The following is a 12917-nucleotide window of genomic DNA, read 5'->3' on the forward strand; positions in this document are numbered from 1 at the left end:
AATGAAAAGCATTATTTATGGATAATTTGTGCAATGTTCAGTCAAAAACCGAGGGGCATAGGCTCAAACCAATGAAGTTGCTGATTAATCAGTGCCAAAAACAAATAATATCAATAATATTGCATAATGAGATATTTTCTAGCAATATATTTGTAGAATGATAACGCTTTGGCCACCTTGTTATACTTGTGATGTTCCCAAACTCTGTGCCATTGAGAAGGTGATCATCTACACCTGACTGAGTTGAAGTCATTTTTAGGAGGGAGTGATCCTTTTTCCAACTCAATGAATCTTTTTTTTATTTATTTATTTATTTTTTTTTTGACATATTGGTGTTATATCTTTCCCTTGGATTTTATAAGCTGCACTGAGGAAATACAGTTGGCAAAATGTGATTAATTTAAAGGAGGGTGGTTCTTTTCTATAGCAACTGTATATCCAAAAATACAGAAATGTACATGTTAATGTTACTTTCATGTAATGATGAGGTTAGGCTGCTTAAACAAAGTGCTCATTGTTAATTTAGCAGAGTACCAGTATTACCTAAACTTCACTTTGGATGTGTGCGCACAAACGTGCTCTGTGAATGCATGTGCACATAATGTTTTATATATTTATTTATTTTCCCTGATATATCATCAGATGTGGTGGGCATATATGATGGGAATGGTTTAAAACCTCTTGTGCTGTTGCAGTAGTTGATTGACAGGTGAGTATCACTGTTACCCGGGACACTTTAGGACACAAATATGATACGGCCACATTCCACCTCACAATGAAGAGATTCAGTCGCAAAATGTTTTGTACCTCGTTCACACCTGTATTTTGAGCTTCATATGGCTGCTTGTTCATCCCAGAAAGGTGTTAATACAAGCTCTTTGATACATTTGATACAAAATGAATACATTTATGAACTGAGCTCTTTCATCTGATCAAGATGGGCTGCATTTTACCTTTTTTGTGTGAAGTTGTTGATTCATTTCTATTATGAAATCAGTGTTACCCTTTTCTGTCCGTCTGATGTGTCTGCTTGAAGTGTCCACACAACAAACAAATAAAAATAGCAACAATGTTGCAACACCAGTTTATAATCAATATAAGACAATACTGATGTGAAGAAAAAAAAAAGTTCATTAATAAAAGCCAGGAAAATAAAGACAGACTGACTCATCATTTGTATGAATACGGCTGATTTACGTCAATAGTTACTATAGCGGCTTGTCATAACTCTGACTAATAAAACGTTCGGTTAATAAAAGCAACCATTTTTGGGTGGGCAGAGGGCACGGAGCTTTAGATGTTGCAAAACAAGTGTGTTAGTAAGTTCACAGTGGTTCTGGCAGAGAAAATCGTTTGATAGCTTTAGCATTCACATTTAATTAACCCGGCAATATCAGTATCTGAAAATCAAAGACCCAAATATGCAAATAGAGCTATAATATGCGTTTGGGCAAGTATGTTCTCTCGCCAACAGATTATACTGACTGATGATGGCTGTCCATCTCTTTTCTAGCTTTTTTACAGAAGTTTGGGAAGTTTGATGAAGGGTGATGAATGAATCAATCCCTACCCATGACAACAAATAGAAAGTTTCTCATATTAATATATCCTCATGTCAGTCAATTTGACGAGGAAAGGAGTCTGTTTGAGAGGAGAATCTCTTCAGATAAGCGTGGAGTAATGAGCCGCTCGCTGACTCCGCTCTGGGTTATATTGAGAGGAGATAATCTGAGATTGAGACGGCATGTTACAAAAAGCCTTTTCATTAAAATAGAATCATGGGAATAATTCATCAGTTATGCTTAAAAGCTTTTAATGCTTGTGACAGCCTGAAACATAGCAGACTTTTAATGTGTTGAGTTTGTTCCCTGACACTTCTGCTATGGCTTTTGCTATAGAGATGTTATGGATTGCAAAACTCGCTAAATATGTTCAAAGTAGCCACACTGCATATTATCATAAGCTTGGAATATTGATTTAGTATTTTCAGAGCTCCCATTTTTAATGTGTGAGAATATTTTAATGATTCAACAGGGTAAATATATTTATTTATGTTCAGGACTTTTTAAAATTTCTCATGCTTTATAATATACGATCTGAAACTAAGGATTTAGTGCTGTGTAGAGAACACCAGACTCTCCCAGCTCCCAGACACCTATTATCTTTATTATGTGCATAATTTTTAGCCAAATTCTAGCATGATTTCTTGTGTCTGACTGTTTGTATTTATGTAAGGCTTAAATGAGGAGTTAACAGTAAAGCCCACTTTATTCACAGTTAAATATGAGAGCAGTCGTGGGAGGCTGAAACAGCAGTAATACGGGGCTTAAATGTGTCTAGGGCAACATGAATCTGCAAACTATCAAAGTTTTAACAAGTAAAAAAATAATCTATAAATAAGTAACTTATTAAAAAGAAATGCATTGTCCTCCATCTGAAACATATTTTTACAGAACATTAATTCCATACGAGCTGAAGAGTGCACTGAATGATTGAACAACATCCTGGATGGCTTGGAATTGCCTGTCAAAGAGCTTTGACATAAATCCCACTGAAAACCTGCCAAGATCTTCGAGCATCTATTGGATGGAGGCAACACTTAAACATTGAGGAAACAGACAATTTTGATGCTGGAGTGTAGAGCAGGTTGTCATAATGTAATGAGCAACAATAAGCAGTGCTCTGAAAGTGTGTTTGGATGTTGTTATCTGCCATGAACGTATGTGTGCTCAGAGTCAAGAGCAGCATCACTCTTTCTGGTATATATATATATATATATATATATATATATATATATATATATATATATATATATATATATATATATATATATATATATGAACACACACACACACACACACAAATTAATGTATAAATTTAAGAAATATTCACATTTGTACACATCTGTCTGTCTGTCTGTCTTTCTGTCTATCTAAATTCAGGTTTTTGTGTGTGTGTGTGTGTGTGAGTGTGTGTGTGTGTGTGTGTGTGTGTGTGTGTGTGCGTGTGTGTGTGTGTGTGTTTATAAATATACACAGTACACAAACATTTTATGTAAACAACTTGATTTTGGATGTGATTAATCAATTTGACAGCACTATTTCAAACAACACAAATATGAAGAAAGTTTTTGAATCATGTGACACTAAAGATTCTAGTAACAGCTGCTGAATATTCACAAAAATATTTTTGGCAATTACATTTCCAAACATGTTACAATAAATACATAGGTTGTATAATTTAAGAATATTTAGTCTTTATTTTGATTAAATAAATGCAGCCTTGGCAAGTAAACAATACTTAAAAAAAAATTCTACCCCAGTCTTTTGAACATTACTGTATATCAGTAAATTAGATCTTAAGAAGATCATGCATTTGAATGTTGTTCTGTTATGGGATGGAAATTCTTTCAGTGTGAAAACACAATGTGATCCTGCTGCTGAAGTTCCTCTGCAGTGTAATTTACACACTGCTTATGGGTCCCACTTTATATTAGGTGGCCTTAACTACTATGTACTTACATAAAAAATAAGTACAATGTACGTATTGTGTTCATATTGTATTGTAAAACACTTTTGCTGCTATTGAGGTGGGATGGGGTAAGGTTAGGGAGAGGGTTGGAGGTATGGGTAAGTTTAAGGGTGGGTTAAGGTGTAAAGTATGGGTCAACAGTGTAATTATAAATGTAATTACAGAAATTAAATACAGATGTAATTACATGTAGGTTTTTTTTTTTATATATATAAGTACAATGTAAAAACATGTATGTACACAATAAGTACATTGTACTAAATTATTAATTAAAATGTAAGTACATAGTAGTTAAGGCCACTTAATATAAAGTGGGTCCCAACAGGCCTCAGTGTTTCAATTTGCAAACTAAATTCAAAGACTAGTTTGCTTAATGAAATCTCTGAATCCCTCCATTGCCAACAGGCAGACTAATTTGTGTACTTTCAACAAAATGCTTATTTACATTGTATGCACTTGACAAACACTTCCATCCAAACCGAGTGCATCTGAGGTGTGCATTTAATCTGTACTGCATGTGTATGTGTTCTACAGAAGTCAAACCCATGACCTTGGCTCTCTGTGTGCAGCTTTTAATTTTGGCCCAGCTCCAATGGAAATGAACAGCTAACCTCACAAGGCTTTAATCAAAGATGTCAAGCAACTTCTTGTGATGAACATTTTATGCTCTTGTTTCTCTCAGCACTTTTGGACCAAACTACTTGATGTCTCACATTAGAACCTTTTTAAAGCTAGAATTGCATTGTATTCTTGAATTATATAAGTCTGAGATCATTTCTCCTAAGTCTGTAACTTTTAAAGTAATTCCAGCTATCACGTCTGTTAAGTTTTACTCATTTGCCAGCCTCTGAATTTTTCAACTTTTTCTTTGTAAACTCAGGCTTGATCTAATTAGTTTCACATGCTTGAGTCAAAAAGTCAAAGCAAGAAATTGCAAGCTTATATCTGAAGTAATATGTAATTAATTAATGCAGCTACAATGTAATTAATGTAGCCATAATTACTTTAATGCTTTCTTCTAGCGATGGCAAAGATAATACAATCAAATAATAATAAAATTAAATTAATACAATAAAGAAAGAGAGATGCAGATCTTATGTGCCTCACTCTCTGATGTTTCCAACTGCTAATGTACTAACACAAATGAGTCAGACGTCCATCTCTTGAACCAGGAGGAACGGCATGGCTTTAAACAGCAACTTTAAGCATCTTAAATGTTTTCCAGTCTGTGTTTCATCTCAGTATTGTGGGAGTTTAAACTCATTCCAATTGATGTGTCCTCAGGCAGAATTCTCTCAATGACAGAAAAAAGGAAACCTCAACCCAAAACATCAGAAATCAGGACAGTTTTATTTATTTTTTATTATTATTTTTTTGGGGATGCCTGTTCATTGTGAGTGTGTTTGGGGTGGGAGCTACTTCTCTAATCCATTATACAGAGATTATTTTATTTTATTTGTGTGGTTTTGGGCGGCCTGGCCGTAGAGCTGAAGGGGTTTTATGGACTAATCCTCAACAAAGCTTGTAATAACCTGACAGTTCACCCAATGCCCAATCTCTGATCTTCTCTCTCACACTGACTCTCTCCAGTCTGATTTGTCTCAATCAGAACAAGCTATCAGATATGTATTAGGGCTTTTGGTTTAGTGTTTTAATTTGTTGTGATTAATTATGGAATAAAAAGTGCACTAACATGAATGCATTTAATGCACCCCACCCATCCAGACCTGTACATAATGCTACATTGCATGCAGTTGCTGATCAAAGAACATGATGTAGAACAAAGTCTGACCGAAAGATGTAGCCTATCAGAATGCAGCTTTAAATCCTTAAAATATAAGATATAATGCTCTAGAATGGATTTTTGTCTTATTGCTAAACTATATCATATATAACCCCGGAACTCTGCAATATTGCATATGTGATATGATTTATAATTGAGTGTAGTGTAATTCAGAAACAAACCAAAAAATGAGAATGTTTATATATATATATATATATATATATATATATATATATATATATATATATATATATATATATATATATATATATATATATATATATATATATATATATATATAATTAGTTGCAAGTAAAACTTTGATGTCACTTTTCTTGATAAATTAATCATTATTTGTTTGTTTGTTTATTTTTAATGACTATTCAATACTTTTGACATTTAACACATTCATTCAATTCAAGAATGACATTGCTAGTCACCAGTGATGTATATTCTGAGGCCTACGATCTCTCAGTGCTGTCAAACCTCCGCCTGGGATTACATATTTGACTCCACAGGCTGAATAGTGTTGAACATAAAGATGGTTTACACAGGCAATTTCCACATCGCCTATCAGCGACAAGCAGAAAATGAAAAATGCATTATTCAGTATTTACATTCTTCTATATTAGACATAATACATGTTACACAGATACTCATATTCCCAATGGAGAGATGCGACCTTACAGGACTCAGCTATTAATGTCATGTGTTGATAAGCATGGTCAGCCACTGTAAATCTCATTTTCTGTAGAACAGTTCCATTATTGCTTCAAGAAGAGAGAAGCATTAATATACTAATGTATTATTTATATTTATTCCATTATTTGGAATGTTTGTTTTCAACATTATCAATTCATAAATATTGTTTTTATTTTATTTTTCTCTTCCAAATATAATTGTGGACTTATTTCCAGTAGACACTGTATATATTTTATAGTTTTTATATGCCAGACATTGTTGTTATTGTCAAAGCATGGTGAAGTTTCATATTTCATTTTATGTAAAAATAGTGCCCTGAGAAAACATGTTTACTTGGAGGAAATGTGGTAGGCCTTGGAGGCATGGACGGGTAATGAAGTGATTATTCAAAAATGATCAGCATACAGGCTTGCATATGAAACCCTTTTGCCTAGAGCTAAAAATCAAAAATTCACATCTCAACATATTTTCAGATGACTTTGTATAAGTGTGTGTTGCTATAATGTTGTAAATGTTGCCGCTTCTTTTTGTGAGTTTTTTTATTAAAATAAATTAAAATATAATATTGTGATTAAAATGCATCTATAACTAAGAGTTACGGTTAATTTTGTTTTTTTTTTATTTTGTAGGAATTATTTATTTTTAAGGAATTGCACTTCCATGCTTTTCACAAATTTCATGCATACTGAGTTTTTTACACTGTTAAAGAGTTGGATTCCCATGCTAAACATGGACAAAGTTTCAAAAATTAAGATGTACGTTTGAAGGAGTATTTTTGTTCCAAAAAAAACCTCTTCCGGTTTGTCACAAGTTTCGGAAAGTTTTTTTTCGAGTATGGCTCTGTGTGACGTTAGATGGAGCGGAATTTCCTTATATGGGTCCTGAGGCACTTCTCCCGGAAGAGCGCGCTCCCGTATAGCAGAGCACTGAGAGGCTGAGCACAGCCTGATCAGAGCGAGAGCGTCGCGAAAAGTCACAAAAGAAGTGTGTTTTTGGTTGCCAGGGCAAGACAACCCTGCACAGATTACCAAAAGAGAAACAGCATTAAGGGACCAGTGGATGGAGTTTATTTTTACAGAGCATCAGCGGAGTTGTGCAAGTGTTTTTGTTTGTTCCCTGCATTTCAGATTGCACATCGTTTATTTCTTAAGGATAATGCAGTCCCAACGGAAAAGGGTCACGATTGTGTGTTGGAACCACATGCGGTGAGTAAAACTGCTTCAAATATCTCTGTGTTGTTAACTTAGCTATCAGCGTGTAAGCTCATCAAGTAAACAACATGCGATGTTGGCATCAAACTGCACTTTCCACATGTACAGCTTAAAAAAAAAAAGACGACATAAAGTGGAACTTAGTCATTTTCCAAAACCGCTAAGTAAATATATACAGTTTCAGTACATACCACATAGCATACCGCCTTTGCTGATGCTGCTCTTGTTAAATTTCAGCCTCTGGATCTGTGTCACAGCTTCCAAACGCTCTCAACTCAAAAGCCTACTGGCGCTCGTGATTCTTTAGCTCCGCCCACACGTCACGCCTCCAGGCGCTAGTGTTTTTCCGGGAAAAATCGGTACAGACTATCTTTCTCTTATAAATATAATAAAAATAAAGACTTTTTGGAGTTATGAAGGATGCAGTACTACTCTATAGGTACTCAAGATTAACAGGATATTGAGTGAAAACGAGCATTTCACCCCCCCTTTAAGAACCAAACAAACACAAACTTTACTATGTGATAAATATACTTCTATAGTCATTTAACTAACAGATACAGTATATTATCATAGTTTTACTTTTCCAAAATCCATTCATTCACAGCTGCAACAGAGAGGTTTGTTTGTTGTCTCAAAGCTTGATTTTTCAGATGAAAATAGACAGAAAAACCCCATTAACAATGAGAGGAATTGACTCTAACCCCAATCCCCATGTGACAAAATCACATCCACTTAGAGAGCACAACAATGAAGTCCCCTCACATCACAAAACCTCTCCACCACACTCACGTTACCAAAAGCAGCCGTTTTAGCTCAGTTTTGTAGTTAGCTGTGTTTTTAGGGGTTTGCTGTGACCCCAAACAGAACAAAACATACATCACGGCTAATTACAGAGAACAGATGAAGTGCCCCACACAGCCTCGATATCTGGCTAGCAATGGCAGTCTGTCGCCGGTACATAAGGTACTCAACACAAATCTCCTACTCACATTATTACAGAGCAGGGCCAAGGTTAGGGAGGAGAGGAGCAAGGGATGAGGTGATCTGGACTGCATAATGTTGAAATGAAAGAGGATTGGTGAAGGAGGTAAGTTTAGACTAATGAAGATGAAGGGTCAGATGGGAAGAGCAAGAGGAGGGTAGACAGACGATTTCCTCTGGCAAGGAAGAAGGTGCTCGTGGGCTAATCTCATTTACAACTGCACTTCCAGCAGGGAATCACAACGAATGGTGAGAGATGTATGGATTACAAATAAACTGGCTTTTCATTCAGCACTGATAAGTATCAATTGAAAATGTATTGTTGTGTTATGTCTTCAGTATAATGTATTTTACTTTATTAAAAATAAAGGTTCTTTACTGGCATTGATGGTTTCATGGAGAACCTTTAACATATAAGGAACTTTTCCATTTCATGAATGTTTCCTTGTAGTGGAAAAAGATTCTGCGTAAGCAAAAAAAAAAAAAAAAAAAAAAAAAACAATACAAACAATCACACACACACAAAAAAAAAAAAAAAAAAAAAAAAAAAAATTAAGAATTGTTAATTAAAGGATTTGTATTTTCTTTTTTAAACCTTTAATTCCATAGTTTTTCCATGGAATCACTGCAGAAACTGCATTTTGAAAACATTATTTTTAGAAGTGCGGGATCATAAAAAAAAAAAAAAAAAGATTCTTGTATGTTATGTGAATACTGCAAAAAGCACATTTAGCAAAGATGAATATTATGTTGTGTGGCTGTTTGGAGATAAAACTGAATGTGCTGCTTGAAGACTACTGCTCTATTGCATTTGGAAATAATGTACTATTCACATTAAACCTAAATGATAGTATTAATAAAAGCAAACGTAAAAAAAAAAAAAAAAAAAGCCATTTAAGCTTGCTTTTACGAGTCTTGTTGTATTGGTACTCATAGCCAAGCACTTGCAATGCTGTGCCAGGTGAGCTCCCGAGCAAGGAGCAAGTTTACTACATCAGAAAAGCCAAATATATGAGGATGTTTATGTGATGTATTTAAAATGCATTAATTTACAAATCATTCACTTTGACAATACACACCTGTACTATATATATATATATATATATATATATATATATATATATATATATATATATATATGTACATTGTTACATGTACATTGTTACAGATGGAGTACATCCCTTCATGAGTGTTCTCTGGTGCAAGTGACATCTTTCAGCACAATAATGCACCCTGTCATACAGCCCATGTTGTTCAGGAATGGTTTGAGGAACATGATGAAGACTTCAAGGTGTTGCCCTGGCCTCCAAATTCCCCAGATCTCAACCCAGTTGAGCATCTATGGGATGTAATGGACCAACAAGTTCAATTCAGGGTGGCTTCACTTTCCTTCCTTCAGGACTTGAAGAATCTGCTACTCATGTCTTGGTGCCAGATACCACAAGACACCTTTAAGGGTCTTGTAAAGTCTAATGGTACACTTTTTGTTGAACTAGGTCCAATGGTAGATTAAAGTTTCCTTTTTAATAAACCAAGAACATTAACAGAACTTGAGAGTCAGTTATTCGGATGCATTGCTGACGCTGTTTTAAAGTTGTTTTAAACTCATTCTGTGTTCCACTGCCAAAGAGTCATGAGATTGGAGTGGCATGATTGCAAATAATTAAGAGACATTTCGTTTTACAGCAAACAATCTGCAGAAGGTGTGACTTGACTCAATGGAACACATTTAGAATGTGTGATTTAAGCGTTCTTTTAAAGACACAAGAGAGCTGTTTCTGGAAGTTGTTTAAAATATATTTGAATGTCTAAAAAGAATCTATCGGGCAAGTTCCCCTTCCTTTTCAATGATCATGACACATCTGCTTCATTTGATCACAAAATTGTTTAAACAAAACTGTACTAATATATTATAACATATTAGACTTATTGGGGACATAATAAAGATTTCAGTATTTTCCAACTGTTTAAAAAGTATGACCCAGATCAATTGCATAATCTCATGTCAGTCATGGCCTAAGTGCCAAATACGATAAACAATGCCAATAGCTAATAGGCTACATGAAACTGTGATACTCTTTTTCTTTGTCGTTGAGCAAAGCCCCTGGTGAATGTGTTCATGTGAAACTGTGAAAGCCTCTGGCCTATGATCCACACTAGCACACATGCTTACATGCAGAGGAAGAGTGAGTTCCATGTGTTTTGACAGACTGTGGCTGGCAGCACAGCTAGCTGTGCAATCAAGGCAGATAATTGGCTTGACTATATCTATGGAAGCTCTATTAGACTTTTGCACATGTTCAGCCCAGACGCTTCACATTCTCCAGCCCCTTCTTACATCTCCAATTCATAAGCTGACCCCTGTGGGCCTTGTTCATCATAATCATTAACCTCCTGACACCCTTGGGGACATCCAGGAATTTAAGCCTGTGGGTGACGGCACCCACGTAGCCCAGCTGACAGTGAACAGATGTGGGCACAGAGGGAGCAGGGAGCCCTGCCTGAATGTGCTATTGATCCATCTGGATTTGGAGCCCTTGTCTGTGGGGGCATCTCCTTCATCTGACAGATTATTAACGGCTTTGCTGGGATTTCGGCCACACCAAAGACTCCAAGCACAATAACTGTGTTTGGTAGAAATATATAAAATCATACTAATATCATACCATGGGCTTTGAGAGAGGGAGATGGAAACTTTTATCAATTAGTTGTTTTATCTATTCTATGAATAATCTATATCTACTCTATTAATCACTCTATCAATCAGTCTATCAGTCCTTCTATCAGTTGTTCTACCAATTGTTATATCAACCAGCATTCTATCAATCAGTCTATCAGTCCTTATATCAGTCATTATATATATTGTTGTTCTATAAACCAACTGTCTATTAGTCATTCTATCTGTCATTCTACAAATCGATTTCTCTGTCGGTCTATCAGTTAATATATTAGTGGGACTGTCTACTGTATCTTTGTTATGCTGCTGTTCTTCTTGCATTTTAGAACAGTATAAGAAGGATTCATGGGATGGATTGACTCTTTTCTCCTTGTTCTGTTTGGCCTAATTAATTGAGGCTGAATCTCTGCCTGTTATATTTTTAATTTTGTCATGCTGTGATGCGGCTTTTAAATATGTGTCACAGTTATGACTGTTGATAGATAAAATAACAAAAAATATATATATAAAATGTAATACTGTTATTATTATTATTATTATTATTATTATTAATAATAATAATACATTATTGGTAGTATTATTCTTAGTGGATAGTATGTTGTATAGTTACATCAATTTATAGTAAAACGATGTTGCAGGGACAGTACACAAGCTAAATTCAAGAAGTTAATGTTGTGAATTAAATTAGAATAAGCTCAAATTAATTCCCACTTTAACATGTAGTGTAGAACATCAGTAAGAACATCTTTATTTGCTTCAGGGTTGCTAGTTTTCATTTATGTAATGGTTCAGGTCATGTTATTTAATATGGAAATGCATTGAAGGGACTCCATAGTAAGTGAACAGGTCTGTTATTTTACACTAATGTGATCACAGGTAGCTGCTTTCAAAACCTTGGTAATCTTGTCTTTTTTCAGGTAACTGTAGGAGACATTTATCTTCAGTCTGATTTACAGCGTCCACAGATTTGTTTTGTGCATTTTAACCGTTTATTCAATAATTAAAATATAAATAAAAATAATGTTTTGCGAAAGATCATATTAAATTTCAATCCAACTAATAATAAAACTCAGCAATATTTACATAATTAGCAAACTGATAATGTGTTTTATTTTACAATACGTGCACTTTTGTGTACCTACAGTTTACTTACCTTAGGAAGTACTCCTAGTAAAATGTAATAACATGGGAGAAGGTTAGGTTTTAGGGTAGGTTTGGGGTTAGTACCTAGTTGTTACCTAGTTTTTGTACGTACTAGGGACTTAATACAGTGGAACAGAATTGTAAAACCAAACACACACACACACACACACATACACAATATACATAGTTTTAACACACTTCCAGTTTCAGTCCCAACCATACTTAGTCTGATCCAAATAAAATTTACATTTAATCATTTAGCAGTCATTTTTATCCAAAGCGTACAAATGAGAACAATAGAAGCAGTCAAGTCAACAAGAGAACACCTTGAAAATCCAAAATCATTCCACCAGCTGGGCACAGTCCAGGAAAAGGTCCGTGAGAGTGATTTAGAAATTTTTTGGGATGGCACCACAAGGCGTCGTTCACTTGCAGAGCGCGAACTTCTGGAGGGCACATAAGATTTAACCAGTGAGTTTAGGTATGTTGGTGCCATGCCAGTGGTTGTCTTGTAGGCAAACATTAGTTTTTTAATGCGAGCGGCTACTGATAGCCAGTTTAACCTGATGAGGAGAGGAGTATTGTGACCTTTTTTGGCTCATTGAAGACAACCCTCACTGCTGCATTCTGGATCTATTGCAGAGGTTTGATAGTACATGCAGTAAGGCCCACCAGGAGAGCATTACAATAGTCCAGTCTGGAGAGAACAAGAGCTTGGACAAGAAGTTGGATGGCTTGCTCTGATAGGAAGGGTCTAATCTTCCTAATGTTGTATAGGGCAAATCTGCAGGACCAGATTGTGTAGCAATGTGGTCTGTGAAACTTAACTGATGATACATCGCAACTCTTAGGTTTCTGGCTGTCCTGGAAGGAGTTATGGTTGACA

The sequence above is a fragment of the Carassius gibelio genome, chromosome A18 (assembly GCF_023724105.1).
Source record: "Carassius gibelio isolate Cgi1373 ecotype wild population from Czech Republic chromosome A18, carGib1.2-hapl.c, whole genome shotgun sequence".
Taxonomy (NCBI): Eukaryota; Metazoa; Chordata; class Actinopteri; order Cypriniformes; family Cyprinidae; genus Carassius; species Carassius gibelio.